The 27,527-nt window shown below is 46.8% G+C and overlaps 1 long non-coding RNA gene and 1 pseudogene across 1 annotated transcript in view; both read left to right on the top strand.

The window, feature by feature from the left end:
• The window catches only part of LOC140212822 (uncharacterized), a 192,022-nt gene that overhangs the window by 102,072 nt on the left and 62,423 nt on the right, over window positions 1-27,527 (top strand). The gene's annotated exons all lie outside the window — the stretch shown is intronic.
• LOC140216801 (uncharacterized) lies at window positions 14,121-26,712 on the top strand (annotated as a pseudogene).

Raw genomic sequence — 27,527 nt, 5'->3', positions numbered from 1 at the left:
CTGGAGGTACTTTGCTTTTATGATATTCAGCTGTTTGGGAACACACTACATTTTTGTGTGTGAACATCTGGCGTGACCAATACTCTGATGGTAGTTGAAGACCAAAAATGAAGTGCTTTGCAGGTATTTCATCTATCACTTAGTCCAGTTCATCATCTGGAGTGAGCTGAACTGATTCGCATGCCGAATTGTCAATGTCTCTGCAGCCCTTTTTCGTAGGCACGGAAGAGCATTGTCCCACTCTCCTCTTCCTCTCTTTCGGCAGAGTCTTTGTCATGTATGTGGGATGATTTGAAAAACTGCTGGAACAGCACCGTCTTTCAGGGCAGGAACGTCGTGTGGTATTAAAACTTCCTTTCCATTTACAATGTGCACAAAGTGTCTCATGATAAACCTGCACAAATATATATTAAAAAGTGAGCATAGCCTCTTTTACACGAAATCCCCAGGTTTATAACCACTGACAAAACAGTGCAATTCCTACTATAACTTATGGTAACACACATTCAGGCGTGTTTTGGTGGAGGCAATGCATCTATGTGGTGTAAGATGTCAGTGCACATTAAAGAACTTCCGATCGCCTGAATTAATCGGGAGCTCTCCAGACTACAGCTATCCTCATAGCCTGTGCATCGCAAGGGGTCGTTAACATTAACTTGGCCAATCGTCAACTTGTTTTATATGCTTAAACACGTACGAACGTACCTTGCGTCGAAATGCCTGGTCGCACGTCTGTCGTCAGCACGTCTGTCTAGAGCGCTCGAAAGGGCCGCTTTTTCTGCACGCGCGGCGCCTACCGATAACACCCGGTTCGAGATAGCCTGCATCTGAGCATGCGCCGCCACACTGATTACACAGCCTGCTGCTTTATCGTCATGCCGGTTCACAGCCCCGATCGCCAACGATAACCGGTGAAGGCGCTGCTGGCCGCAATAGCAAGGTCGAGATAACACGTCAGGGAAAAATTTTTTCATCCTGGAACTTTGATGCGCAGCAGTTTCATTCCATATTTATCATTGTTGTTTGCGAGTTCACTTTCAGAACAGAAGTTGGCAATTTGTCGTTGTCGCAAGTGGGTGGATATTATGGATGTCACAGACTGTGCTGTTGAGCATGATCGTTAAATAACCCGAAGCGCTATTGGAATTAGACAATGTGATCACTCCGATTGACTTTCACGCTCAGAGATACCATCGCACAGAACGTGCAGATATTCAGATCGCTTTATTAAAGCTATACACATGCGTGAACATGCACGAAAAACAAAAAACGAATACAAAATCCCATAAGACGCTTTCCAAAGAAAGTAACAGGTAGCACTTGTTACCCTGGAAGAAAAAGTTTGTGGCTCCTAGTAGCCGATTGCAGCTCCTCCAGACTGCTTCGCACTTAAAATCCCTTTTGGGAGCGAGTCATAAAGTGGTTCTACTACCGTCGGATCTCTCTGAAGACGTTCCGACTCTCCTTGAATAGCCTCCCATAGCTGATCAGAGTTCGCTGTAGTGAGGGCGGACTGTCGCGAAAGCCTTTTTTTCATTAACCCCCATACGTTTTCTATAATGTTTAAATCTGGACTCTTTGCCGCCCAATCTAAAGGATAAATGCCGAGGCTATGCAAGCAATCTGTAACAACATTTTTAGGGGACAAGAACCGTCTGTATGATGTCCATGTAGGAAGCAGCTGGTATTCTTCCTTCGATTCTATGCAGGGGCCCAAGTCCTTTGTAGCTTATTGCTCCACAGACGTTGACTGACGTGCGGCCGCTGGACCGCACATTCAACACATAGTCCTCGCCGTACCTGCAACATAGTTGATTAAAGCGGTAATTAAAGAACCCTTAACGTTAAGAAGCAGTGCTAGAGTGGAAAAGTGCACTGGTTTTTTACAGCCTATGAAAATCCTACCGACTTATATTTTTGCACGTTTACCCTTCTTAATCACTGTGGTCATTAGGGACTAAGTCTAGCTACAATAAAGAAATGTCTTACGAATATATGTCTTACCGGCATTTCACAGGGTGCCACACCCGTTGTTGCTGGTCCCAGCGGGTGCAGAAAGTAGCTTCATCATTAAAAACTACAGCCCTCCAGTTTTCGGACGTCCATTCTTCCACAACTGAAGCAAACTCGAGGCGCTGTTGCTTATGCGATCCTTGAAGGTATGTCTTCTGTGCAGTGACTCTGTTGTTTATGCCTGCTTCGTGAAGCCTGCGTTGGATGGTGTCCGTGGAAACATGCCCCAGCTGAAGTTCATATCGAATTTCGCGGGCACTGAGAAAGGGGTCCGCAACTGCGGCTGCCACTATCCATCGGTCTTCTTCATCCGTGGTCCTCCTTGGATGTGGATTTCGGATGGCATCAGCAAGACGACCTCTGTAATAGGCCTGCAGAACTCTATTCACTGTCGCCAACGGACGCCCTATTGCTGCACATATGGCTCTTTGAGACATCGTTCGTCCTATTAGGCAGATGGCTTTTCTTTCCTGTAGCGTGAAGCGCGGAGCCATCGTTGAAACCCATGTGCAGCATTTTCGAAACCGCACATGGCTTTTAAATCCATTGCTAGCTACTGCAAGTGCGCAGTAATGCATTTGCTTATCGAAAAGCGTGCATGTATTGACAAAGAAAATTATGTGCGTCAAAGTTCGAGCATGAAAAATTTTCCTAGACGTGTTATCTCGACCTCGCTATTACGGCTTGCAGCACTTTCACCGCTGATCGTTAGCAATCGCAGCTGTGAACCGGAGCGGCGATAAAGCAGCAGGCAGTGTAACCAGTGAAACGGCGCATGCTCAGATGCAGGTATCTCGAACCGAGTGTTATCGGTAGGCGTCGCGCAGGCAGTAAAAGCGGCCCTTTCCAGCGCTCTAGACAGACCTGCTGACGACTGTACTACTGTTGTATTTTGATGCCAAGTCATTCATTTTTTCCTACATTGCATTGCATTCAATATAAATTTCACTTGTAAATCAGTTTGCCAACTCTGTGCTTCTAATAATAGGGCACATGTTCTGTATACCGGATCTATGCATGTTTTTTTTTATCTTTGTGGTTCTTTGTATTTATTTTGTTTATATCCTGCATGTAACTGACTGAAATTGAAGTAGTAAAGGTAGCTCAAAACAGTCATGCTGAGCTTACACTAGTTCTTGCAAGACCGATCCCATTAGCGACATCGTTGTCTCGAAGTGGACCCACTTCACTGTTGGAACGTCAGCTGCTCCTGCTCCACTTCTCATCAAGTCTTGTCCTGTGATGTTTATTTACATTCAGAGAACGCAGCACATACTTGTGCACTCGGTTGGCAGGCTGTCCCAACAAAACCGAATGCATTTGCTAGCCAAACAAGCGTTGCAACTTTTTTATGGGCACTTAGAACTTTTCTGATACCCTAGCGCAAGGCTGCAGCATTGCAATGCTCAGCTGGGGTTGTAACATGATCAACAAAGAAAGATCGCAGAACATGCACTTACCACTCAATCCAAGCTCACGAACGATCTTATGCCATAGGTAATCCTTTAGCACTTTGTCTTTGTGCGTGGTGCTTGTCGAAAAGGACGGGGTAGTTACGCACCAATTCGATTAGCATTTTGGATGTCGCAACGGACTGCGACATGACGAGCGTGTCAGACTCGGCTGCCATCTTTGGAAGGTCCGCGGTGAGAGAATCGGGCAGGAGCTGCGGCAAAAAGCGGTCTGGGACCGATCGGCGCAAAAAGGGCTATTCGAGCGAATCTCGCTGCTGCCAAACTAGGTTCCACGCCACTGCAGAGGCCAAATGTCTCAGTGTGGACGTGCCTTACATTTTCTATAGGCCTGCTCTCTGTTTACTGAACTTGCTTTCTGGGCTGTAGTGGAGACAAAGATGGCCTGCCATGCTTCATTGTCTTGCGTTTGTAGTCTTTGCAAGTGCGTCATTGATTCTGAGGGTGAAGTCGAAAGCAAGCCACTCATTCGATGAAATTCCTCGCACATCAGCATCATGCCTGTGCTCTAACCAAGAATTCGCAACTGCCAGATTCACAAGATGAAAAATCATTTTAAGAGTCCACTTTCTTGAGCGAATTGTGGTCCTGTACAAGGCAACAAGGAAGTCCATTTTGTCTACTCCTCCCATGCTGCAATTATACACCCCGACTACAGCTGGGCATTTCACATCGATGAAACATCTGTCCACCTTGCTCCAGCGATGTGCTGTTTCCTCAACTTCAACACTGATCAAACTCAAGGCCATATAATGGCTTGGTTTTCTAGACACCATGGTAAGCAATCTTACCGTCATCGCTGCCCATATTGTGGGACGACCCTCGACCATTTTTCTTTAGTTCAATTTCACTCGTGAGCAGGCACTTTTCACACCTGTTTGTACATACAGTACCAGCTGCAAATCTTTTTCTTTCATGCCGGGCGCGCAGTATATGCAATGAAGTAAAGTAATTATCGAAAAAAAGCGTGTGCACAACAATTGAATTTGATCAGATCCAGGTGCCAAACAGTAGCTCCTGTTACACCATATCACCGTTTTTCTTCTCATTCGTAAAGTCCGTCTTATGTGTAATTCAATATTTGACACATAAAATATGTTTACTTACGTTCCTACTCACTTCGTAATAAGACTGCGAGAACTTCCGCAATAGAAAGTAAATTAGAACCCACAAACGCAATGAGCACAGACATTTTCAACTCGTTTTCAACTCGATCGCCATGCAAATGACATCTAGCACGGAAGAATGAATAAGCTGTGCGTCAGCATCGTAAGCTTCATACTACTAAGCAAGGAACACACCACAACGCCGCGACAGCCACTAATGAGACCAAAACGGTAGCATATTTCTGTGAATGCGCAACTGGAGCCCCCTAAGCCACTCTGCTCCTCCACCACCCCCATTGCATGGCTGCACCACTAATTTCAAGCATAGCACACAAACCACACATTCAGCGCTGAGCAGTGGGTGGTCGACGCAGTTGCACTTACGTGACTTGGAGTGAGCAGCACACCCCTCAATATCCATTTAGCAAAGGGAGACACGGTGACGACAGATCGCGGTTCGCTGAACTGCGCTGCAAAGACGCTAGCTAGGCCACTTCGACATTTCAATCGACACCACCGCCGGATTGTCAAGGAAGCACAAGTCATACAACGCAGATTCTGTACTGCCAGTGCTCACCGAGGCAAAAGCCGCACTTCCACACCACCACTACTCGCGGCTTTCCACCAAGTAACGCAGAACCTACAACCAACACACAAGCAATGCAAGCACAATCACATAAGCAACGTTGAACAACGTGCAGTCCGTGCGGGCGAGAGAACAGTCACGCCGAGAACGAACATGCCAAGGCCCCACGGCATTACTTGGCGCCAGCATCGCGCCTTCTCAAAAGCCCGACCTACTGGAACTCCGGACCTGCACAGATATCCGGCGTATATGGGAGCCAGTTCCACCCACTCTTGTTCAACTGTTGACCATTGGTGTCACTTTTATATCATGTTCGTCTGTTTATAAACTTCGTAACCTGTTTGACAACGATACAACAACATATCCTAGACGAAGATGGAAATTGGAAGGGGAAACGGCATTAAATTACATCCAAAAAATAACAGTGGAATCTTTCCAAGGCAATGATGAGGTTGTATTTAAAGAACAAAAGAACTTGAAGGAGAACCCATGGAGCATCCATGGAACCCATCCCATGGAGCATAGTGGGACTACTTGACGACATTGTTATAATAGCTGCAGGCATCACAAACATCTCATCACCGATTTTAGCAACACATAGATTTTTGTGAGTCCTGCATCAATACATTTTCCAAACGTATTATGTGCATCGTAAAAGTGGTTCATGCTTTCCATGCAAAGAAGTTTTAAAATCTTTACAGGTGTGGAAGCACCATGTTCTGTAGCAGCAGAGGTGAAGCCAGAGCTTGCCCTTATTTTATGTTTGAAATAGACCTTTGTTGGGTTGTCCTCTTACAGATCAAGTGGTTTAGCTCTGGTAATGTAATTGCATGGCTAATTAAAAACTAAAAGCATGTTGTTCCTGTCAGAAGTATTATGTTCCTCTGAGTATTGATTACATTATTTCTGAAACAATTTACCAAGAATTTCAGGCTTCATCTTAATACCAGTAACACTAAGATACATGTCAGCCAGTCTCTGTATGGCAAAATAACTCACGTTAATGGGGCTGAGACATCAAATTTGTGGCTTGCGCATTCTTTGTTGCAAACGTTTCTTATTGCTCCAGGAAGCATGATACACACTCGAATATTCTTATATTCTCAGTAAATAATTTAATATCTCATTATTTATGTGAACAATTTTCAGTTTTGGTTTCCTCTATGCTTTACTACGTTTCCTTGTCTGTTGGTGTCATATCAAAGCCCCTCAGTTCTTCTTTGTTCATTTTACTTTGTATTGTATTTGTAATTTCATGCGTAATTATTTTAGAATTTCATAAAGCTGATATCTGTGGGCCTGGTTGTTGGCCATTGCTGCTGTAGAGAGGTGTAAACATATTTTATCAACACACCTTTGAGAGAGAAACAAGCACTGACTTGCAACTAAAGGTTTGTTGTTGCAAGACCGGTGTTCATTGCTTTCATCTGTCCTTATTTATTGAACCTGTCTTGCAGCAATTAACCTTTTTGAGTTCACCACCTGTGCATGTAGAGTTTGTGCATGCATCTACATGTGTGTGTACACGCCTGTAAAGAAAAAGAAATGCAATAGACCTTCAACCAAATCGAAATTTCGGTTATATGCTGCAAGTTGTAAAGCATTGTCTTGAGACGTTCTAGCACTGCAAGTATTATTCAAATTGTTTTATTATTAGAAGAGGTAGGAGAAAGTGAAAAGTCTTACCACCACCTAGCCAGGAGGTGAGGTTCACTGCCAACATAGACAACCACAAGCCATATTTCTTGTTCTTTTTTTTCCTGTTGCATGGCTCACTTCCAGATAGGTTTAGCATGTTCTGCATTGGATGTTTGGCCAAGGTCTTGGTACATAATCAGTGACATTGAAGGCAATGCGTAAATGAGGCATTTGTACATATGACCTTGCTTCTCTGGCAGGAAGCAGGGCTACCTGACAGGAGCTGTGAAGAGCATGCAAGCTTAAAAGAAATGTAGGAAATTTCCGCTGCTGTCGTGCTGTGCAGCAGTTTAAAACTTTGCAGACACGATCATCACCATACAACTTACACAACATTGCAGAGCCTAGCCGTCTCAATCCCGACACGGTAAGCAAAAGCAATTGTCTTTTATGTCTTGCCCAGATGCCAAGTTGCTGGAGTGCAAGTTGGAAAAAATTAGTACCCATGTCTCAATTTCTTGCACATTAATTATGATGACATGACTTTTGTTGACAATGATTTCCATGGCTGTGGCGGCACTTCTTGGGTGAGATACGATCAAAATTCTTTTGTGTAGGTTGGCTACCACCTTTATATAATGCTACATGTGCAAGCATTCGTGAGTGCATGTTTTACAAGTTGCGCAAGGTCAAAAGCGTTGACGTAGCTTTTGTGCGATGCCACTCGATGGTAAAGTTTTTCGATTAATTTAGCTAGAACTGCTACACTGGTAACACACCAAGTGCAAACTTTCAGTCTCTGTGATCACGTGATAATGTGTTGTTTTTTTTCAGGTACCTTTTTTCACACACATTGTCAGTAGCTTCATTACTATTTCTCTTGTTTTGTATCAGTGTTCTCTGTCCCATCCTTTATGTTTTTATGAGTTAATAAATATTTAGTTGTGTGTAATGAACTAGATTATGTATTAGTATTTTTTATTCATGCTCATTGTCAGTTGCTCCGTTCTTTCTTTTGTTTTGCTTCAATGTCTTGTGACCCCTCCCTGCTTTGGCTGCCAAAAGGCAGCGGGCAGTATTATGTAAATAAATAAAATAAATGATACATTAAATGACAAAGAAACAGTGTTCTTTTGTATTCCTCCAATTCCACATTATTACTGTAGGGGCAACTATCATTTACGATCCTCAATGCTATAGCAAGTCATTCTCCAGGCTGCATGGATTTCTCAAATGTGGTGCTGCGGTGTGAGGTCCTCTGTGACAAAGCTCAATAGCTTGTCAAAGAGCTGCGGCGTCATGCGAAAGAACTTGTAGAAAAATCCTTGGTCATCCTGGCGCATCCGTTGCATCTGTAAAAAATGGTGCATTATTACTTGACAGAAGGCCCGTGCCCTACCCACAAACACGCTCAGGTATCAGGAGCTGTACACTTTTCACCGACACACACGCATAGCCACTACCCATGATTAACTTTACCCCCTGCTTTGTTTATATTCTTGAATACAAACACTGTGTCAGTAAAACAGGAGAGCCAGTCAACGTTATATTAAGCAAAAACTGTGCGGCCACTGCCAAGAAACTTCCGAAAGCAGTCGCACAGCATTTTAACCTGCCAGGTCACAATTTAATTACATTGCACTTCATATTCTACAGTCACATTTCTGAGAGACAGAAAATATAGGAACTCATATCTCGTCCACAAGCTTCATATATGACAACCAACACATATAAAAAGGTGTTCTTGAATCCATGTGTTATACTAATGGCACAAACATAACCAGCAGCCCTTAACTTTTTTCGTAGGGGTGTGCTAATACCGAATAGCGGATTTAGAATCAAATAACGAATCAAACGAAGAAAAAATAAGCTGGATATCTAATAAAATATTAAGTATAGCAGAAAATTCATTACCAAACATAATCCTTACAAATTTTGTGCAAGACGGTGCTACACAAGCTGTGTATAAACAGTATGGTCTACTGTTAATAGTGAAGGGAGCTCCAAATTAGTATTCCAGCAGTTCTTACACCTCTGTTCTAGTATATGAAGGTCTGGAAAATACTTTTTATTAACAGATTGTCTGTTGAATATTATGAAGTGCTTCCCCTCTGGAATTGAAGAATTAGTGACGGTAGATTGTACTGCATACACGAGTTAGACAGACGGCTGTTGAAATGGCGTGAAGTATCATCACCGCGTATCCAGTATACGATCTGCGTGCCCCCAGCAGCTAATCAGCCCAATCTTCGCCTATACTTTCACGCTTTACGAAGTACACCCTGCTCTCGTCGTTCCCTCTGTTGGCGTACGCCACGTTATTTCGATCGGTGCTGTCAACCTGGACGGACCTTGTACCGACAACGCGGTGCCGTTCTGCGAATTGTGGCATTCTCGCGCTGCCAGTATGATCCCCGCATTACTATTTTAACCCTTTCACTTATGTCTCGTATATGTGCGCAGGTAAAAACACTAAGTAATTGCTGGCCCTACGAAGATAAGTCCCCATGTCCAAACATTGGCTCCTAATTCTACCACTGTAGATCATCAAAAGGAAAGAAGTTACTCACAGCCATAAAGTCCTTCTTTACGCCGTTGAAAGACGGGCTGGATCCACCAACGTCGCTGCAGACGCTTTCTGCGCTCCCGCCGTCTTTGCAAGAGCAGCAGCAGCAAAAGCTTCTTTCTCAGGTGGTACATTGCGGGCACAGAATGCTGAAGCCGCGAAGCAAAAGCTCGACCACAGTGTCGTACGAGGTCGCGCGCAGTTTTCAACTGCAGTCATGGGCAAGCAGACACTATCGCGCATAATGTTGATCATTGATGTAGCTTTGCTTGCCATAAGGATGTGTAGATACAAACGGCACACATTTCTCAAATTAAAAACTATATACTAGCTCTAACATTGATAAATTATATAGAAAAGGCTAGCCATAATGAAATTAAGGATAAACATTTGTCAAACCCAATGACAAACGTTTCCGCCATCGCTGGTCTGTCAGCCCTGTGCTATGCGCAGTGAAGTGCGCATATCATGTGGCTGGGCCCTTCCCTTTGTCGCCCGCATACGCACTCGAAGACGCGTATCCCCTGCTGCGTATGGTTGGGCCTTAACATATGAGCCATAAGAAATGAACAGTCATGTTGGCAAAAAAGAGTATGTATTGTGCTTGATAGGTGACCTCAAGCGCCACAGCACAAGGTGAAGCTAAGTTGCAGTTTGGCACACAATAAGGTCTCTTCTGCTTACAACGGTGCATACGTGAACATTTCACTTTATACAACCTTTGCAATATGAACAGCACTGAAACACAATGTAGAGAATAAACATTAAAGGGACTGACAACCACACCAAATGTGCCAGGAGAAGGTGGAAATGAAAAGACAATCATTTATAGTGACAGAATCGACCTAGCTGTTTGCAATTTAAGTGAAAATAATTTCAAATTGGCATGAAAAGTCGCAAAACCTGGTAAGTGGCGGGAACTGGCGGTGAAACCTTGGCACTTCACATGAATGTAGTGAAATTATTGTAACTGCTATTAAGTTCCAAATACTGTTTAAGATCAGTCCCTGTACTATAGGCATTTGCCCTTTATTTTACGTGTATTATGAGCTAAGAAAAAGTACACTCAAATGAACGGTGCTGCTTTCGCAGCAATGAGTAGAGTGGCAGAGCCATGTCATCCTTCAATGCATGGTGGTGCACATGACTGCTTTCGTATGCACAAAAGTTTGTGAGTGAGCACCAAGAGTTATGTGAGCTTCATGTGAAGTTTCAAACTAAACCCTGGCCTTGTCGCAATGGTTCTCTATCAGGAAACCTTTGTCAACCCTAACGCGGTCGACATATGCCGCGCATTTTTTGAGTACATTTGAGTGGGCTGTGAGTTGTGCGTCTGAAGCGCGACCTCCAAACGCTTTCCCAACTAATGTTATCATGCCGCTTGGAGCAACGCCAATGAATACTTTGACTGTGTACTGACGTTTGTATTGGCTGTAGGTAAGCAGCCGCGATGTCAAGTCACCTGGCCTTTCAAGGGCCACTTCTGTGCAGTCTAATACAATGCGAGTTTCCTTGTATTCCTTAAAATAAATTGTCAAGTTTTCCAGGACTGACTCTTTGCAACGGAAAAACACCGCCTCTCCAAGTACATTTGCAAGAATGCATGTGGCATTCTTCAAAATGTTCGATGCAGTTGTTATGTGTATAGAAAAAAGAACAGATAAAAAGCTGAAGCTTATGTTGTGGTAGAGTTTCACAAAAACAATCAGCACGGTATTTTCGTCACTTAATGCAAAACCTCTCGGAATGGATACCCTGCGCAAAGCAGCGAACTCATCAATTATATTTCTCAACAGCTGCAGACATGGCAATCCTGTGAGCACTTTATTGGTGTCACCTGTCTGCCCAACCGCACATGAAAGGAGAGGCTTGGGGCGGCCAATGACTGGGAGAGGACTCGCTTGTACACAGGCATCCCGTAGTGTGCCAGCTTGTGCACACACAATCTCGGCGAACTGTTCCAGGATATCATCTTGTGGCACTGTAACGAATGCACAATAGATCTGACTTTACTAGTACAGTAAACTCGTATGTGTGGAACTATAGTTGATGTGCATTTGTTGTGCCAAGTATGCTTTCTTGTCATGCCAAGTCAGCATGCTAGCTAGCAAAAATAGTAGCCAATTTGGTAATCTCGCAGGAGCATACCTTCGTACGCAGTCTCCTCAGCAGGATTTTCTTCGTGAACAGAGGCATGACCTGCACCATACACCAGGCAGTGAATTACTTCGAAAACGCAAAACCATTGTGCGCGCAGAAGTTATCCAAAGGCTACTACGAGGCACATAATGCCGGAAAAACTCTGGCTCAACATTTAAATTAGTTCTGTAATCCTTATTGAATACGATTGTTCCACGTGCATTTGGGTACTTTCACCGACAAACAACCGCGAGTGTGCACATCAGCTGTCGGGCAACTGCATAGGATTACGAAAAATTCGTTCGCTGCAAAAATGAAGCAACAGCTTGTGTGGATAAAAAGCATCGAAAGAACGCCTGTCAGCAGCATCACTTACCCGGTGGCTTGCGAGGCAGCTTTTGCTTGTCAAATCTGCACTGCGGCAAGTTCAATGTTGGCAGTGCAACGGGCTTCAATTTTTTCCGCCCCCCTATAAAAGAGAGAAAAAAATAAATTACTATGAGCAGTAGCAATAAATTCGCTCGCGCATGTTCGTTCATCGCTTAATGGACCATCAGCTGTTGGCTCGCAAAACGACACTGTTTAATCTGTACGAGATCATGCGTACGCACTTGCCGTGTTTCGGTGCTCGTATTTACACTTTGGAACACTGAGAACAGTTCCCGTGGCAGAGGAAAGACTACGGAAAACGTGACAAGTCACGCTCGGTTACGGTCGTTTAAACGGACTCGCAGCTGAGTGCGAACCTTGCATTCCCTCGCATGCTGCGCATGAAGGATATAAAATAAATTGCATGCGTGGAGACACGGCTAATTTACTTGCGGAAGTATAGAAAGCACAGGCAACTCATTACTGGCATCCCAGGCCACGCTGCCACGAACTTTCGCGGACTGCAACGATCTGCACACGCACAGCAACTACGCAGCAACTACGCATGCAGCAAACATTAATGCCCAGATTGCCCATTACGATTCCCAAACGTGATATCAGATTTGACTACTAACTATCGTTTTTCGTCAGCGAACGCTTGAACGCACCATCGTCGAAATGCTTACTGCTCACCATCGCATACTTGGAAGGCGCCTTGCCGTTCCGAAGCCTGACAAGCCATTCTCGGTGACTTGCCGTGTCAATGGGTCAGTAGTGAAAGCTTATCCCTGGCTCTGTGCAATACGTGCTGCATTGCGGAACCGAACAATATCTCACCATGGTAAATAAAGCGTTTTCTTCGGGCACGGAGCACAAAATCGCGAAATGAAAACAGTAGCCCTGTACACTTCCACACACCGCACGGGCGATGCATCCACACTAACGGGGCGACGGTGCCGCCTATAGGTTGATCTCGCGGCCAATAGACCGTTTTTTCGTAGGCGCCGCCATATTGTGAACGCAGTGGCGCCACCTTTGAGCAGCGCCATACTGGCTTGGGTGAAAGCGGTCTTTTGCATGGCAGGTATACGCTCGGCAGTAGGTTCTGGCGTTTGTTTTCGCGGTCGTGCGGTTTGTTTAGTATGACGTGCGTCTTCTACGTGGTAAACGGTTCTGTGAGACGTGCTGAAGTGGTTTAAGGCATCATGGCCAGAATTTCTGCTGGCGTTTCGGTGGACGGAACACGCAGCGCCATGTGCGCGCGCATATTTGAGCCTACGATCAGCCTCGGAGATCAGTTGTGTATCTCTGAATGTTCCAATCACTAATGTGACCTTATTGCAGTATTATCCTCTATTTCTAAGCTGCGGTTTAGGAGCCATGAAACATACGCGACGATCGTAACAGTGTGGGTACCATCCTGCTACGATAGGAGCTGTGCTGTTGCACTTTGACAAGCGTTCAAACTGTTCGCTGCAGGTTACATTGCGTGACTACTGGGTTGGATGGATGAGATTTCCACCCATAAATAAAATAGTTTTGGCTAGTAATAGCAGCATAGCTTACAGTCTGAATTAAGCTTGTCCAACAAAGCGACCGTTCACAAACTGCGCGAGCGTCCTAAGCAGTAGTAGGTGCTGGATTACAGATATCTTTGTTCTATATAGCGCGTGGTCCAAGCGGGTATATATTTATAAACGTTTTGCGGCGTTAGACCGTTTTCTCTTGCTTTTTAGAGAAAGAGGATGATAACCGAATTTTTTTTTTTGGTTGTGTTCGTTTAGTTCTCTACGACGCACTCACACGTGTTACGGAAATTTTACGCTCAGAAATAGCTATCGCATTCTTTTTATGCGAACCCTTTCATATATTATGGCTGTATACAGGCCAAAAAGGCAATGCCGAAGCACACAGCTTATATATGTATCGTGCTGGCTCACCAACCACAGTGATCGCTGTGTTGAGCAGCGCCATGGGCCTATGGTAATTTCAAGCATACTAGACTTGAAATGCGTGAGAACGATGCCAGTGTATCACAAATATTTGATAGTGCCTGTCGCTCAGATGTTTCGTGGTTGCCTTAGGTTGGCCATGCACGAGCATGCGCTCTTATGTTTGTTTTACTCCCTACGCCATCGATCAGACAGTGAGCTGATTTACCATTTAATGCTGGTAATACAGAGACGCCGGTTTTCTTTGTTGAATCAAAATCGATATAAGCAAGACAGAAAACAACACATACACGCACCGCGACCGATAATGCCGTACACCGCGGCTGATTATGCGCGTCAGATTTTCGCGCCTGCAAGACATATTTCTGCCTACAGTAAGTAGTTACCGATGCACCGAAAGGCTTGCCTGACGACCTTATATGAACGAACATGGCGTAAATTTCACAAAGATCTAAAACATCTCGAAATCCTTCCGCAGCACGCGACAGCAATACTTTCAAGCAGCGCCGCGCCGGATCGCCCAAGCCAGAGAGGAGGAAAGGCTCTCAGTGCGCCCTATTTTCCTCGTCCGATGAAACGGCCTATAGACCGTTTCATCGGGCGTTTCACCAGCTGCACTTCTCTCTTCCAGAAGTGCAGCTGGTATACTCACTGCTGGTATACTAAACACAAACCTCTATATAAGTTGTTTGGATGGCGTAATCAACAAGATCCCTCTATAAGCAATGGCAAAAGGTAAAAAGCTGCTGCCTCAGGTATTGCATTTGTATAAAATATGCACTCTCACATGCAGCAGATACAGTTCATAAATTGATTTACATACAGGTATGAAATGTTGCACTACGTGATAAAATTTAAATAAGATCAGCTGAAAACCACATACACCATCTTTGATGGGGTCAAGTTGGTGCAACATGCCTTGATATTAGAAGTTGTGCTGTTGTATTCACACACTCATGCATGTAAATGCAAGGTACACATACATTTGTGTTTACGTGTTACTTTGTGCATCAAATGAACAGCACAACTTATACAAGACATAAAGAAGTAATTTTTTCGTACCAGTCTTATTCCTATTAGCTACGCGGTGTTGTTTCTTTCTCGCATGGAGCAACTCAACTCTGTGCATAAGTTAAGCTGATGTTACTAATCAAAGCTAGACATGGGTGTCATTTTCAGAATATGATAAAATAAAGTGACCACGTGTATGGGCCTAAAATTGATGGTTTGACAGTATCTTATCTGGCTGGGTAATAGATTTGTGTAAAAAAAGAATGCAGCACACTGACGTAACAGTGTGGCTAACATAATATAGGGAGCAAACACTCTGCCAGCTGAGTCACTTGAAAATTTTGCCAGCACTTCGTCCTCATTGACTGGCTTTGATCACATAACTAATGTTGACATAAATGTGCAAATCTGTATTCAGGATAAAGTCATAGCAGCCAATAGGCACGTTTTACATTGTGGTAGCAGCTGACTTCTCAGGAGCAATGCACTGTGACCATGAACATGCTAAAGAATGACAAGAGGCGAGGCACCTCTTTCCATAGTCTGGCAGCACAGCTGAAAATGGTTCATTAAAGTAATGGAACTGTAACCTGTGCAAAATAAAGATAGGTGAGATAGCCACTTATAGTGTCCAACATCCTACACCCACGAATGATAGGTAGCAGTAAGCTTACAGATCGATGAAAGTGCACCGGAAAAACATTTAATGGACATACTTTGCAGGCCCAAGTTAGTTTAATGCACATTTGCTAATGACTGTTAGCAGAATGAACATGAGGATAGAAAGTAAAGCACTTATCAGGCACATAATACTGGTACTTGCGCTATTGTTTGCTTTAAACTGAAGGCTCATGCCAAAATAGGTGACACGAACCAGATAATCAAACAGGGTGCATATACAAAGTAACAGCAAAGTTTCGCTTACCCAATTCTGCCTGCATTAGTAACGTGACCATAGCTAGCCAGTGAGGAAGAACTCTAGGCAAAATTTCATTCACACATTTCTGCTGCCTGCTAGCTGAATATCATATCACCGTACCTGTGACACTAGTTACTACTTGTCTTACGTGTTCACTTTTACATTCATATTGCTTTTTGTCAGCAAATGTAAAATTTGTACTTAATAAGGACATACCCAGTTTCTACCTATAACGTATCCATCTACCATGCCACTGGTGTCATCACAAACTGACTCTATACTTAGTCACCAGCCAAAAACAAGCAGTTAGGATTTTTGGGTATAGGAGGTATCGACTGAGCGCGGACCGCCAGGCGGCGCCGGTGAGTGCCTCTATCCGGCCACCATAGCCGCGGTTGTTCGGCGATCCGGCATATCACGGTTTGATGTTCGGCGGCCGCTGTTTGGTTCTTGTGTACGTGTTCTTTTATTTCAACTGTACTTTTTCCTGGCACTTTGGTGAACTGCGCGGTGTTTGGGTGCAGTGCCCACTCGCAGAAGCATGTGAAGGACGAAAATGTGGCGGAGGTTAGTTTTTTTTTTTTTCACATTCCAAAAGTGATCATGCATCAGTGCGCACGGACAAATGAAGTATCAACACGGAGGAGGGCGGAATGGTTTTCCCGTATTAACTGCAAGAATATGGACCACAGTCCGAACCACTACAGAGCCTGCGGGAAGCATTTAATTTCAGGTAAGCCCTAAAAGTTTGCAGTACGCTTGTTGGCGACCGCGGTATGTGATCGTAAACAACTGCTGGCCGGTTGGGCAATAGCTCTCAGCGACTTACCTACTCGTACTTAACGCAGGTCGTCCAGCATACCTAATGGATGAGTCCATTCCGGACTGAACGCCCTCGCTTCATCTTGGGCACGGGAAAAGAAATGAACGGCAACGCCTCGTCATCTCGGTACGACTGCCCGCGGTTATGATTTGCTGCATCTTTTCAGGGAAGGTTGACTTTGCACATGTTACTGATTTGACAATGGAGCAAATTGAGCATCTTGAGAACGAGAATCGGCACCTGCTCTCAGAGGTCGGGGAAGTGCGAAACAAACTGAACAAGCAAATCCTGACTGAAGGTTGCCTGAGAGAAAACTAAGACATGCTACTGGTGACTTATCACAAGCTTTTAACCTCTCCACTTTAAAGGAGTTTGATGATTTTGTATTTCTCAAGTAGCTTAATGCAGGGTTCCCTTCCAGGTACACGAGGAAAAGGCACCGAGCGGAGCGATCGAGAAGTCCCCTAAAGCAACTGCATGAGAATGCACACGAAGGAAGCAGTGCTGTGCCGGATTCACCAGTGAGCTCCGAAGACGATGAACCGCTTTTTGATGATGATCCTTATATCCAGGAGACTCCTGATCAAGAATGCACTGATGGAGGTATGTGTTTGCATGGAGTTAAGATTGCTACTGTTTTTGATTTTATGCATATTTTTATGTACTGTAAACAGTGCTCAAATGGCTTTGAATGAAAAGTGCAAACATTTCTTGAACTATCATGCTGGACTGCTCTCTTTTTGACTGTGCATTGATAGGCAGGTTGCACACTGTTTGCTGCATCTTTTCAGTGTTACGTTTCGCCTACGACGCGCGGTATAGCCGGCGCGGATGCAACGGACGCCGGGGCTTCGTTCAAAGCGGCGGACATTTTGGCCCGTTCGGAGCTCCCGCCAAGCGCGTCCAGGCGTGTTTCAGTGCCACGTGTCTTCGTGTGTGCGTGTGTGCCCACGCTTGTCAAAGCGCGGCAGCCGGGGAGAGGAGCTCCCCAAGTGTGAAGCGAGGAGGTCTGATCGGCGCCGGGTTGGCGATGCGTCACTACACTCGGCTCAACATGTCTCTCGGCTCGACCGTGCGCGCCGTCGCGTGGGCTCATGCTCCGCCGTCGCGTGGGCTCATCCCGTGACCTTCCTTCTGGCCCGCGACGCCGAGAGTATAAGAGCAGCTGCCCCCGGACGCCAGGAGAGAGGCTCCGATTTGTACTGTTGAGTTACGTGCTCTCCCGTCTCTCCACTTCGGTCGACCTGACCGGCCGCTCTTTTGCTATGTTAGAATAAACAAGTTGTTCTGTTACCAGTCTTCTCATGCTTTGCCGGGACCTTCGGATGCTTCCAGTGCCCCAGGCCGCCAGGCCAACGCTACCCTTGGGGCTTGCGACCCATTCGCAATAACGGGCGCCAGCACTGAGGTTCCAACAGCTGGTTGCCAGCGGTGAGATCGCGACAACGGAGGCCAGCAGCGAAGAGATGCGGTTGACTGTATGCTGAGCAGCACAACGACCATCCGGGAGCAGTGCAACGAGCCCTGTGTGATGACTGGTTGCCTGCAGCGGAACGACTGCGCTGAATTCTTGGCTGCGAGGTTTGGTGAGTGCGGGACTTTCTTCTTCTGAGTTTTGCCAGGCTTTTGTTAGTGTCAGAAACAGAGCTGGTAATTGTGGTTGTCGTTGCTGCCGGGTTAGTTTGCGGCAAGACAATAGTAGGCAGTAGAGAAAGCAGCATTCAGAGCAGCCGGGATTTGAAGTCGTTGCGCAAACCGAAATCGCTGGAGCTTGCAAGAGAGTTGGGTCTGGATGTCTCAGACAAACTCAGAAAACCAGAACTGCTAAGGGCTATTCTTGAGTTAGAAGCTGAGGATGACGAGCTGTCGGAATGCCTTGAGACCATTGAGGAGAGGGAGACGGCAAAAAGACAGGAGCGCGAACGTAAAGAACAGATAGAACGAGAGCAACAAGAGAAAGAAAGAGAGCGCGACCGTCAACACGCTTTGGAAATGAAGCGTCTCGAGTTAGAGATGGAACGCGCTCGTAATGGAAGTCAGGCACACGGTGCAGGAGAACGAGTATTGTTCAAAATGACTGACCTGATGCGGCCGTTTAAGCTTGGAGAGGACATTGGTTTGTTCCTGGTTAACTTTGAGCGAACGTGCGAGAAGCAGGGGTTCTCTCGGGAAACGTGGCCACAGCGCTTGCTCACTTTGCTACCCGGCGAGGCGGCCGACGTAGTCGCTCGCTTGAATAGAGAGGAGGCAGAGGATTTCGACAAAGTGAAATCGAGTCTGCTAAAAAAGTACCGGCTGTCCGCGGAGGCGTTCCGTCGGAAGTTTCGGGAAAATGAGAAAGGCAAAAGTGAGTCATATACAGAGTTTGCCTACAGGCTTATGTCAAACATGCAGGAGTGGCTCAAAGAAGAGAAAGCGTTTGGTGACCACGAGAAAGTTCTGCAGTGTTTCGGGCTAGAACAGTTTTATAGTCGGTTACCTGAGAACGTGCGGTACTGGGTCTTGGATAGGCCAGACGTTAGTACGGTGGCTCGAGCCGCTGAGCTAGCCGAGGAGTTTGTGACGCGTCGGGCTCGTGGAGCTAGGGACGGTCAAAAGGGTGAATTTGGCTCCAAGTTTGACAGGCCGAAGTTCACGCCCATGAGAGCAAAGGGGGACACACGTAGTTCGGATGCGAGTGAAAGCAGTCCGACCGAACGTAAGGAGACGGCGGCAGCCGAAGCCGAACGCAGAAAACGGTTCGAGATGAGGCAAGCGCGCGTTTGTTATACGTGCCAGAAGCCGGGTCACTTTTCGGCGCAGTGTCCAGAAACAAAAACAAAAGTCGTGTTTTTGTCTTTATGCAGCACTGACGAGAACATGAAGCTTCTCGAGCCTTACATGCGAGACCTCCTCGTGAACGGGAAAGAGTGCCGAGTGCTTCGCGATTTCGCAGCTACAATGGATGTAGTTCACCCCTCTTACGTAGAACCCGATATGTTCACGGGCGAGTGCGCATGGATCAAGCAAGCCGTGGAAGCTCATAGCGTGTGTCTGCCCGTAGCAAAAGTGCTTATTGAAGGACCTTTCGGAGCGCTTGAGACGGAGGCCGCAGTGTCATCTATGCTGCCCCCCCAGTACCCGTACCTATTTTCGAACAGGTCCGATCACCTCCTGCGCGAGAAGGGGCTTTTGTTTGGGGAGGCTAGCGTTCAGGCCTTAACCAGATCGAAGGTTCGGGAGCTCGCTGCAAAGGCGGTAGTTGCGGGGCCGACGTTGTCGAACAATGAGAAAGGGTCAGAGGCGCAGCAAGCTGATATTCAGAGCACGCCCGAACTGAATAAAATTGAGCCTGTAGCGTTAAAGGCACCAGATACTGGAGAGGGAATTCCCGATGCGGGAAAGTTAGAAGAGCTATCTGCAGATTTGCTCATCGCACCTACGTCAGATGGACTTAATAGGTTGCTAAAAGTCAGCCGGTCGGCTTTGATAGCCGAGCAAAAGAAGGATGGCAGCCTAGAAAACATACGCTGCATTGTCAAGGAAGGTGTCGCCAAGAAAAATGCTCGCTTTGTGGAAAGAGGTGGGGTCCTGTACCGAAAGTATCTAGACCGCAGAGGAGTGGAGTTCGATCAGCTGATCGTGCCTCAGTGCTACCGTCAGGATCTGTTGCGCTTGTCGCATGGGGGTTCGTGGTCCGGACACCTAGGAGTTAAGAAAACTAAGGACCGTCTCTTGCAAGAGTACTATTGGCCAGGGTGTTTTCGGGACGCAGACCACTTTGTGAAGACATGCGACACCTGTCAGCGGGTGGGCAAGCCAGGGGACAAATCGAGGGCGCCGTTGAAGTTGGTACCTATCATTACGGAGCCTTTTAGACGGCTCGTTATTGATACAGTGGGACCTCTGCCGGTAACAGCCACGGGGTACAGACACATTTTGACTGTGATCTGCCCAGCGACAAAGTTCCCTGAAGCAGTGCCGCTTAAAGAACTCAGCTCAGTTGAGATAGTCAATGCACTACTGTCCATATTTGCGCGAGTTGGTTTTCCTGCGGAAATCCAGTCAGATCAGGGCACGGTGTTTACGAGCGCTTTGACGACAGCCTTTCTCGAAAGGTGCGGGGTAAGGCTGTTACACAGCTCAGTGCACCACCCCCAGTCGAATTCCGTTGAGAAGCTCCACTCCGTCATGAAGTGCGTGTTGAGAGCATTGTGTTTTGAACATCAAACTGACTGGGAGCTGTGTCTGCCTGGAGTGATGTTTGCATTAAGGACCGCGCCGCATGCGGCTACGGGGTTTTCGCCAGCTGAGCTGGTGTACGGTCGCTCGCTGCGATCTCCGCTTCGCATGCTTCGAGAATCGTGGGAAGGCAGGGGCGACGACCCAGTCGTGGTGGAGTACGTGCTTAAGCTCCTCGAACGCTTAAGAAGGGCACAGGAGTTGTCAGGTGAAGCAATGGCAAAGGCCCAGCAGAGGGCCAAGGTTTATTATGATCGGACAGCCAGGGCCCGTCGTTTTGAGGTGGGCGATGAGGTCATGATATTGCGCACATCGCTAAAGAACAAACTCGACGTGCAGTGGGAGGGCCCAGCACGGATTGTTCAAAAACTGTCGGACGTTAACTACGTGGTGAGTCTGCCAGGAAAGCGGAAAGCACAGCAAGTTTACCACTGTAATCTGCTCAAACCCTATAAGCAACGGGAAGCAGTGGTGTGCATGATGGTAAACGTTCCCGAAGAGCTTCCGGTCGAGCTTCCGGGACTAGGCTCAGTGACGAACAGGAAAGACACCGATCAAGTCATTAGTGACTTAATAAGTAAAGCATCGCTGTCGCCTGAGCAGAAAACCGAACTACACCAGCTCTTACAAGAGTTTCAAGGTCTGTTCTCTGAGAGGCCTGGTAGGACTTCTGTCCTTACTCATGACATAGAACTTACCTCCCCAGAGCCAGTACGATCCAAGGCGTACCGGGTGTCACCCCGCCAGAGCGATATTATGGAGGCTGAGGTAAAGAAAATGCTACAGCTCGGTGTTATTGAGGCGGGTGAGAGTGATTATACCTCCCCTTTGATTTTAGTTGAGGTACCGGGCAAGGAACCTCGTCCTTGCGTCGACTACCGCAGGCTTAATTCCATCACTAAGGATCAAATTTATCCGATCCCTAACATCGAGGAGCGCCTTGAGAGAGTGAGTAGCGCTCAGTTTATTTCCACCCTAGATCTTGTCAGGGGTTATTGGCAGGTTCCACTTACAGAAGAGGCTAGTAGGTATGCGGCGTTCATTTCACCAATGGGAACATTCCGTCCTAAAGTGTTGAGCTTTGGTTTGAAGAACGCGCCATACTGCTTTTCAAGCCTCATGGATAAAGTGTTGCGGGGACAGCAAGAATTCGCTTTACCGTATCTAGACGACGTAGCGATATTCTCCGCATCCTGGCCTGAGCATATGGCCCACTTGCGGGCAGTGCTAACCCGCCTGCGCGATGCGGGCTTGACAGTCAAGGCTCCCAAGTGCCAGTTAGCACAGGCCGAGGTTGTCTACCTCGGTCACGTGATTGGTCGGGGTCGTCGCCGCCCCTCTGAAATAAAGGTGGCCGCTGTGCGAGACTTCCCGCAACCGCGCACGAAGACCGATATTCGGTCGTTCTTAGGTGTCGCCGGCTACTATCAGAGGTACATCCCCAGGTACTCTGATATCGCGGCTCCCTTGACGGATGCTCTAAGAAAGACAGAGCCGCAAACAGTCGTCTGGGATGAGACAAAGGAAAGAGCTTTTAGCGCCCTAAAGAGCGCCCTAACAAGCCAGCCTGTGCTACGATCGCCCGACTACACAAAAGGGTTCGTTCTTCAGTGTGATGCTAGTGAGCGAGGCATGGGCGTTGTACTGTGCCAACGGGAAAATGGAGTAGAACACCCCGTCCTGTATGCTAGTCGTAAGCTGACCAGTCGTGAGCAGGCGTACAGCGCCACCGAGAAAGAGTATGCGTGTATCGTGTGGGCCGTTCAGAAATTGTCATGCTACCTAGCCGGCTCGAGGTTTATCATTGAGACGGATCACTGCCCTCTCCAATGGCTGCAGACCATCTCTCCCAAAAATGGCCGCCTCCTGCGCTGGAGCCTCGCTTTGCAACAATATTCCTTTGAGGTGCGTTACAAAAAGGGGAGTCTCAACGGTAACGCCGATGGCTTAAGTCGAAGCCCCTAACGTGGGAATCAGCCTCAAAATTGTTTGTTACTGATGTTTTTCTTCCTGAGGCAGGATTTTTAACATATTGCTTTTGTGTAGTGTTTCAAAGTGATGATGTGCTTTCTAGTGCAATTTTCCGATTTGTGGACGCGTTCTGAGTGCTGCTAAACTACTGTAAGGAACTAGGCAGTAGTATAAAAGGGGAAAGAGCCTGGCAGGGCTTAGTGAGGGTTGTGCCGTGCTTGCTGACTGAGCGGTTGACTTTCGGCGTAGTTCTAACGCTTGCTGGGAACGAGAACAAAAATGTCAACTCTCCCGAAGTCACTTTGCAGTGTCCTGTGTGAACCTGAACGAGAGAACGAGGCCTTCTCTGTGCGCTGCGCTCAAGAAACGCCGAAGGACGACCGACTTCGGTTATGAGCATCATCAAGCGACATCCCTCCGGACAGCGGATGCAGTCCCCTGACCATCGGGATCTCCTTCCCCCGGCGGGGCGGTCTGTTACGTTTCGCCTACGACGCGCGGTATAGCCGGCGCGGATGCAACGGACGCCGGGGCTTCGTTCAAAGCGGCGGACATTTTGGCCCATTCGGAGCTCCCGCCAAGCGCGTCCAGGCGTGTTTCAGTGCCACGTGTCTTCGTGTGTGCGTGTGTGCCCACGCTTGTCAAAGCGCGGCAGCCGGGGAGAGGAGCTCCCCAAGTGTGAAGCGAGGAGGTCTGATCGGCGCCGGGTTGGCGATGCGTCACTACACTCGGCTCAACATGTCTCTCGGCTCGACCGTGCGCGCCGTCGCGTGGGCTCATGCTCCGCCGTCGCGTGGGCTCATCCCGTGACCTTCCTTCTGGCCCGCGACGCCGAGAGTATAAGAGCAGCTGCCCCCGGACGCCAGGAGAGAGGCTCCGATTTGTACTGTTGAGTTACGTGCTCTCCCGTCTCTCCACTTCGGTCGACCTGACCGGCCGCTCTTTTGCTATGTTAGAATAAACAAGTTGTTCTGTTACCAGTCTTCTCATGCTTTGCCGGGACCTTCGGATGCTTCCAGTGCCCCAGGCCGCCAGGCCAACGCTACCCTTGGGGCTTGCGACCCATTCGCAATAACGGGCGCCAGCACCGGGTCCCCAACATCAGGTAAGGCTGACTTTGCACATGTTACTGATTTGACAATGCAGCAAATTCAGCATCTTGAGAACGAGAATCAGCACCTGCTCTCAGAGGTCGGGGAAGTGCGAAACAAACTGAACAAGCAAATCCTGACTGAAGGTTGCCTGAGAGAAAACTAAGACATGTTGCAGTTTTACACAGGATTGTCAAATTTCAGTCTTTTGGTGGCTGTTCTTGAAGTGCTGAAGGAAGGAATGGCACATACAAACCGAAACAGTCTAACCCTCTTCCAGGAGATGCTCATATTCTTCATCCGCCTTCGCTTGAATGTACCATTGCAGGACTTGGCATACAGGTACTCGCCTTTTTACATTGGCTTGATAAGTGTTGCATTGTGTTTACAATATCTGTTGTCACCTGCAGATTCAATGTATCCCAGTCAACTGTGTCTAGGGTTGTCAACAAGTGGATTGATGTGGCCTTTGTCCGCCTCTCCCGTGCTGTGAAGTGGCCAGAACCTGAAGAGTTGCAGCGAACAATGCCTATGGCACTTTGGCAGTGCTTCGGGACGTGACTAGCTGTAATACTTTACTGTGTTGAGTTTTTTATAGAGCGACCTTCGTCTTTCCTGCCCAGATCGCACACATGGTCGAACTATAAACATTGCAATACAGTCAAGTATCTAATCGGCATTGCTCCACAGGGCGTTATTACATTTATTTCTCATGGGTGGGGTGGACGCTCGAGTGACAAGGCCATTACAAAGAAGTGTGGCGTGCTCAATAATCTCCAGCCTGGGGACTATGTTTTGCCAGATAGGGGCTTTACTATTGGCAACAGTGTTGGACTTCATTGTGCAAAGCTTGCAATTCCTGCTTTCACCAAGGGCAAGCCCCAACTTTCAGCCTGTGAAGTAGAAAAGACGCAAAAGCTTGCAAATGTCCGGATTCATGTTGAGAGAGTGATTGGACTGCTCCGCAATAAATACCGAATACTCAAGTACACACTTCCTGTTGAGATGCTGGCATCAGAAGAGAACGAACCCACTGTGCTCGACAAGATAGTCTTTGTTTGTTCGGCACTATGCAGTTTGAGTAACTCCACTGTTCCATTCAGTTGACCCCAGAGATAGACAAAGCAGATGATTCAGCTTTTGCGAATGTTTAATGCTTTAGCACCTCCTGTGAAGAAAAATAAAGAACGGTTTTGTACATTAAACATGCTAAACTTGCTTGTGTTTTCCTTTACACTCGCAGCAGAATCAACTTCTAGGTGTTTTTTTTAAGTTCACACATTTGAAGTGAAACCACACATACTTGCAAGCAGCACTCTCGCACATGACCATTTTGCCCGACTCTGGCCCTTGGCACAAGCAATACACCTCCTCTTGCAAGGTCTCACAGTCTTCGGCAGTTTCTAGCAGATTGTCACTGCTCCTGCCAGTCCAGGCAGAATGATCAACTTGAAATATTCTTCACAGCGCTTCACCATCTTGGCACAAAACTGTGCATCTTTGTACACTGATTGCAATAAAATCTTTCAAAGTCCACAATACGAAGTCGCAGTAGTTCACGTTACACACAAACATCTGCATTTGTATTTGGTAATAATAGTGATCGTGCTGCTTGAGCTTCACAGCCCCATCCACAATGGTTATACAGGAGCTCTCTTGTGTGGCAAGCACCCGTGCATGGTCCTCTTTGCCATTACATAAAATTTTATTTCCAAGACTCCTTTTATGCAGCAGGTGCAACTTGTAATGTCATCAAGAGAGGCAGCCAGCAATGGCAGCTCGGTGCAGATTTGAAGTCCAATATCCTTGCAGACAAAATTCATATGTATGTCCTGTGACATAGCCTTGTAGGCATCTCTCGCCTTTCCTTTACGTTCCATTCCCCAAGCAGTCTGTGGTGACCAGACCTGTGTACTTTCAGGATAACAAATTTTTCTAAGAAGTGACATTGCAGGATCACTAAACGATGTTCGGCATACTGCCTTTGCAATAGATGCAGTGATGCGTTCTGTCCTGAATGCAAACCATTTTGTGCATTTTGCCTGCTCGATGAGCTCTGCAAGCTGCAACATACAACAAATTATTACAGGTTATGCACAATCTTCATTTGCTTTTTTTCTATTATTTATTAAGCAAGCATGAAATGCTAGATAGCAAATAGAAGTACTATGAATATTCATACTTTACCTGTGGCTGAACTGTGATACTTTCAGCCAGCTGGGAGCATCGCTCCATTACGGAACCCCATGTGGTGGGTTGATCATCCTGCTGCACGTTGGTGAGGATGGCACTTGGAAATTTTGTCGCAGCAGGGATGAAGTGATGAGCACATTTTGGCTCTAGGGATAACAGTGCTGGTCTGCTCCCACTTTGGCGGCACGCTGATAAAAAAATTCTGACCGCTTTTCATCTGTGGTAGGTTGAACATTCACCCGGCTCAGTTTCCCACAACATGGTGTTTCACCTCCATTTTTATCTTTGAGGATGAAAAGCTCACACCTGATACAGGTTTTGTTTCGAGGGACCGTACAGGTGGTGGCAGCGATGCGTTTTATCAGTGCAAACTTGTCGATCCCGTCTCTGCACAACAGCCTGTATGTAAAACAGGATAGCGCCAATGTGGGAGCAGGCTTCCCCTAAGCCTGCTTGCATGTGCAGTGCGCAGCTTGCACCACTCCCTCTTCTTTCACAAGGAGCCAGGGGTGCAGTGGTTTCTCACTGTGTGACTGGGAGTGTAGAACCTGCCTAAAAGTGAGAATAAGCTGGTGAGAAAACAACAGTTATGAATGCTTTTCCTTAAGGATTGCTACTTCGGAGCTCGTTCAGAAAAAGAAAGGAACATGTTTACACGCAAACATCGCAGTTGTGCCATAGCAGCCAGAACTAGGCTGTTTGCCAATGAGCATAAGCAAACCCACAGTACACACGCGTGCATCAGGAATGCTAAAACGAACATGTTGGCATAATTAGTGTCTCGGCAGTTAATTTTATGATTAGAGATTGCTCGTTTTGCGATCGAACAATCGACACATTTTCGCCGCTGACGATGCTCAGTCAAAAGTCTCTCATGTAACGAGAAAAGTGAAAAAAAAAATACATCAGTTCTTGACAATGCGCGATTGCTGCGGTACACAGCGCTTAAATCAGCGAAGAAATGCGAGAGATTGCGCGTTTTTTGATCGAACAGTGCATACATTTACATTGCTACTGATGACGCTTTGCAGAGTAATGAAATCGTTCTGGTAACGGTACGATTTTGAAACACACCAGCGCTCGACATAACGCCACCGCTTCAATACACAATTGAAGGAAAAAACCAGTCAAAAAACACAAAGGACAGGAGGAGAGTTCCACACCACAACGATCAGTCGTTGTGGTGTGAACCTCTCCTCTTGTCCTTTGTGTTTTTTGACTGGCTTTTTTCTTCAAGTATGTACCAACTGGCCCGGATTTCAACCCTTCTTCAATACACAACACTTGACGGTGTTGCAAGAAAATAAATGAGCTTACCCTGCCAACGATGACCACTCGGCTGTCGGCGAGGGCTTTGAGGCGCGGTTCCTGCACCCATCCGCTGGTAAGATAATTGTGAGCTTCCAAAGCCTTGTAAGATTTCAGCTGCTCTCGAGTTGTGAAGTTCGTTTCATGGA

The sequence above is a fragment of the Dermacentor andersoni genome, chromosome 3, assembly GCF_023375885.2.
Source record: "Dermacentor andersoni chromosome 3, qqDerAnde1_hic_scaffold, whole genome shotgun sequence".
In the NCBI taxonomy this organism is placed as follows: domain Eukaryota; kingdom Metazoa; phylum Arthropoda; class Arachnida; order Ixodida; family Ixodidae; genus Dermacentor; species Dermacentor andersoni.
The sequence above is the reverse complement of the archived record's forward strand: the minus strand, read 5'-3'. Positions and strand labels throughout refer to the sequence as shown.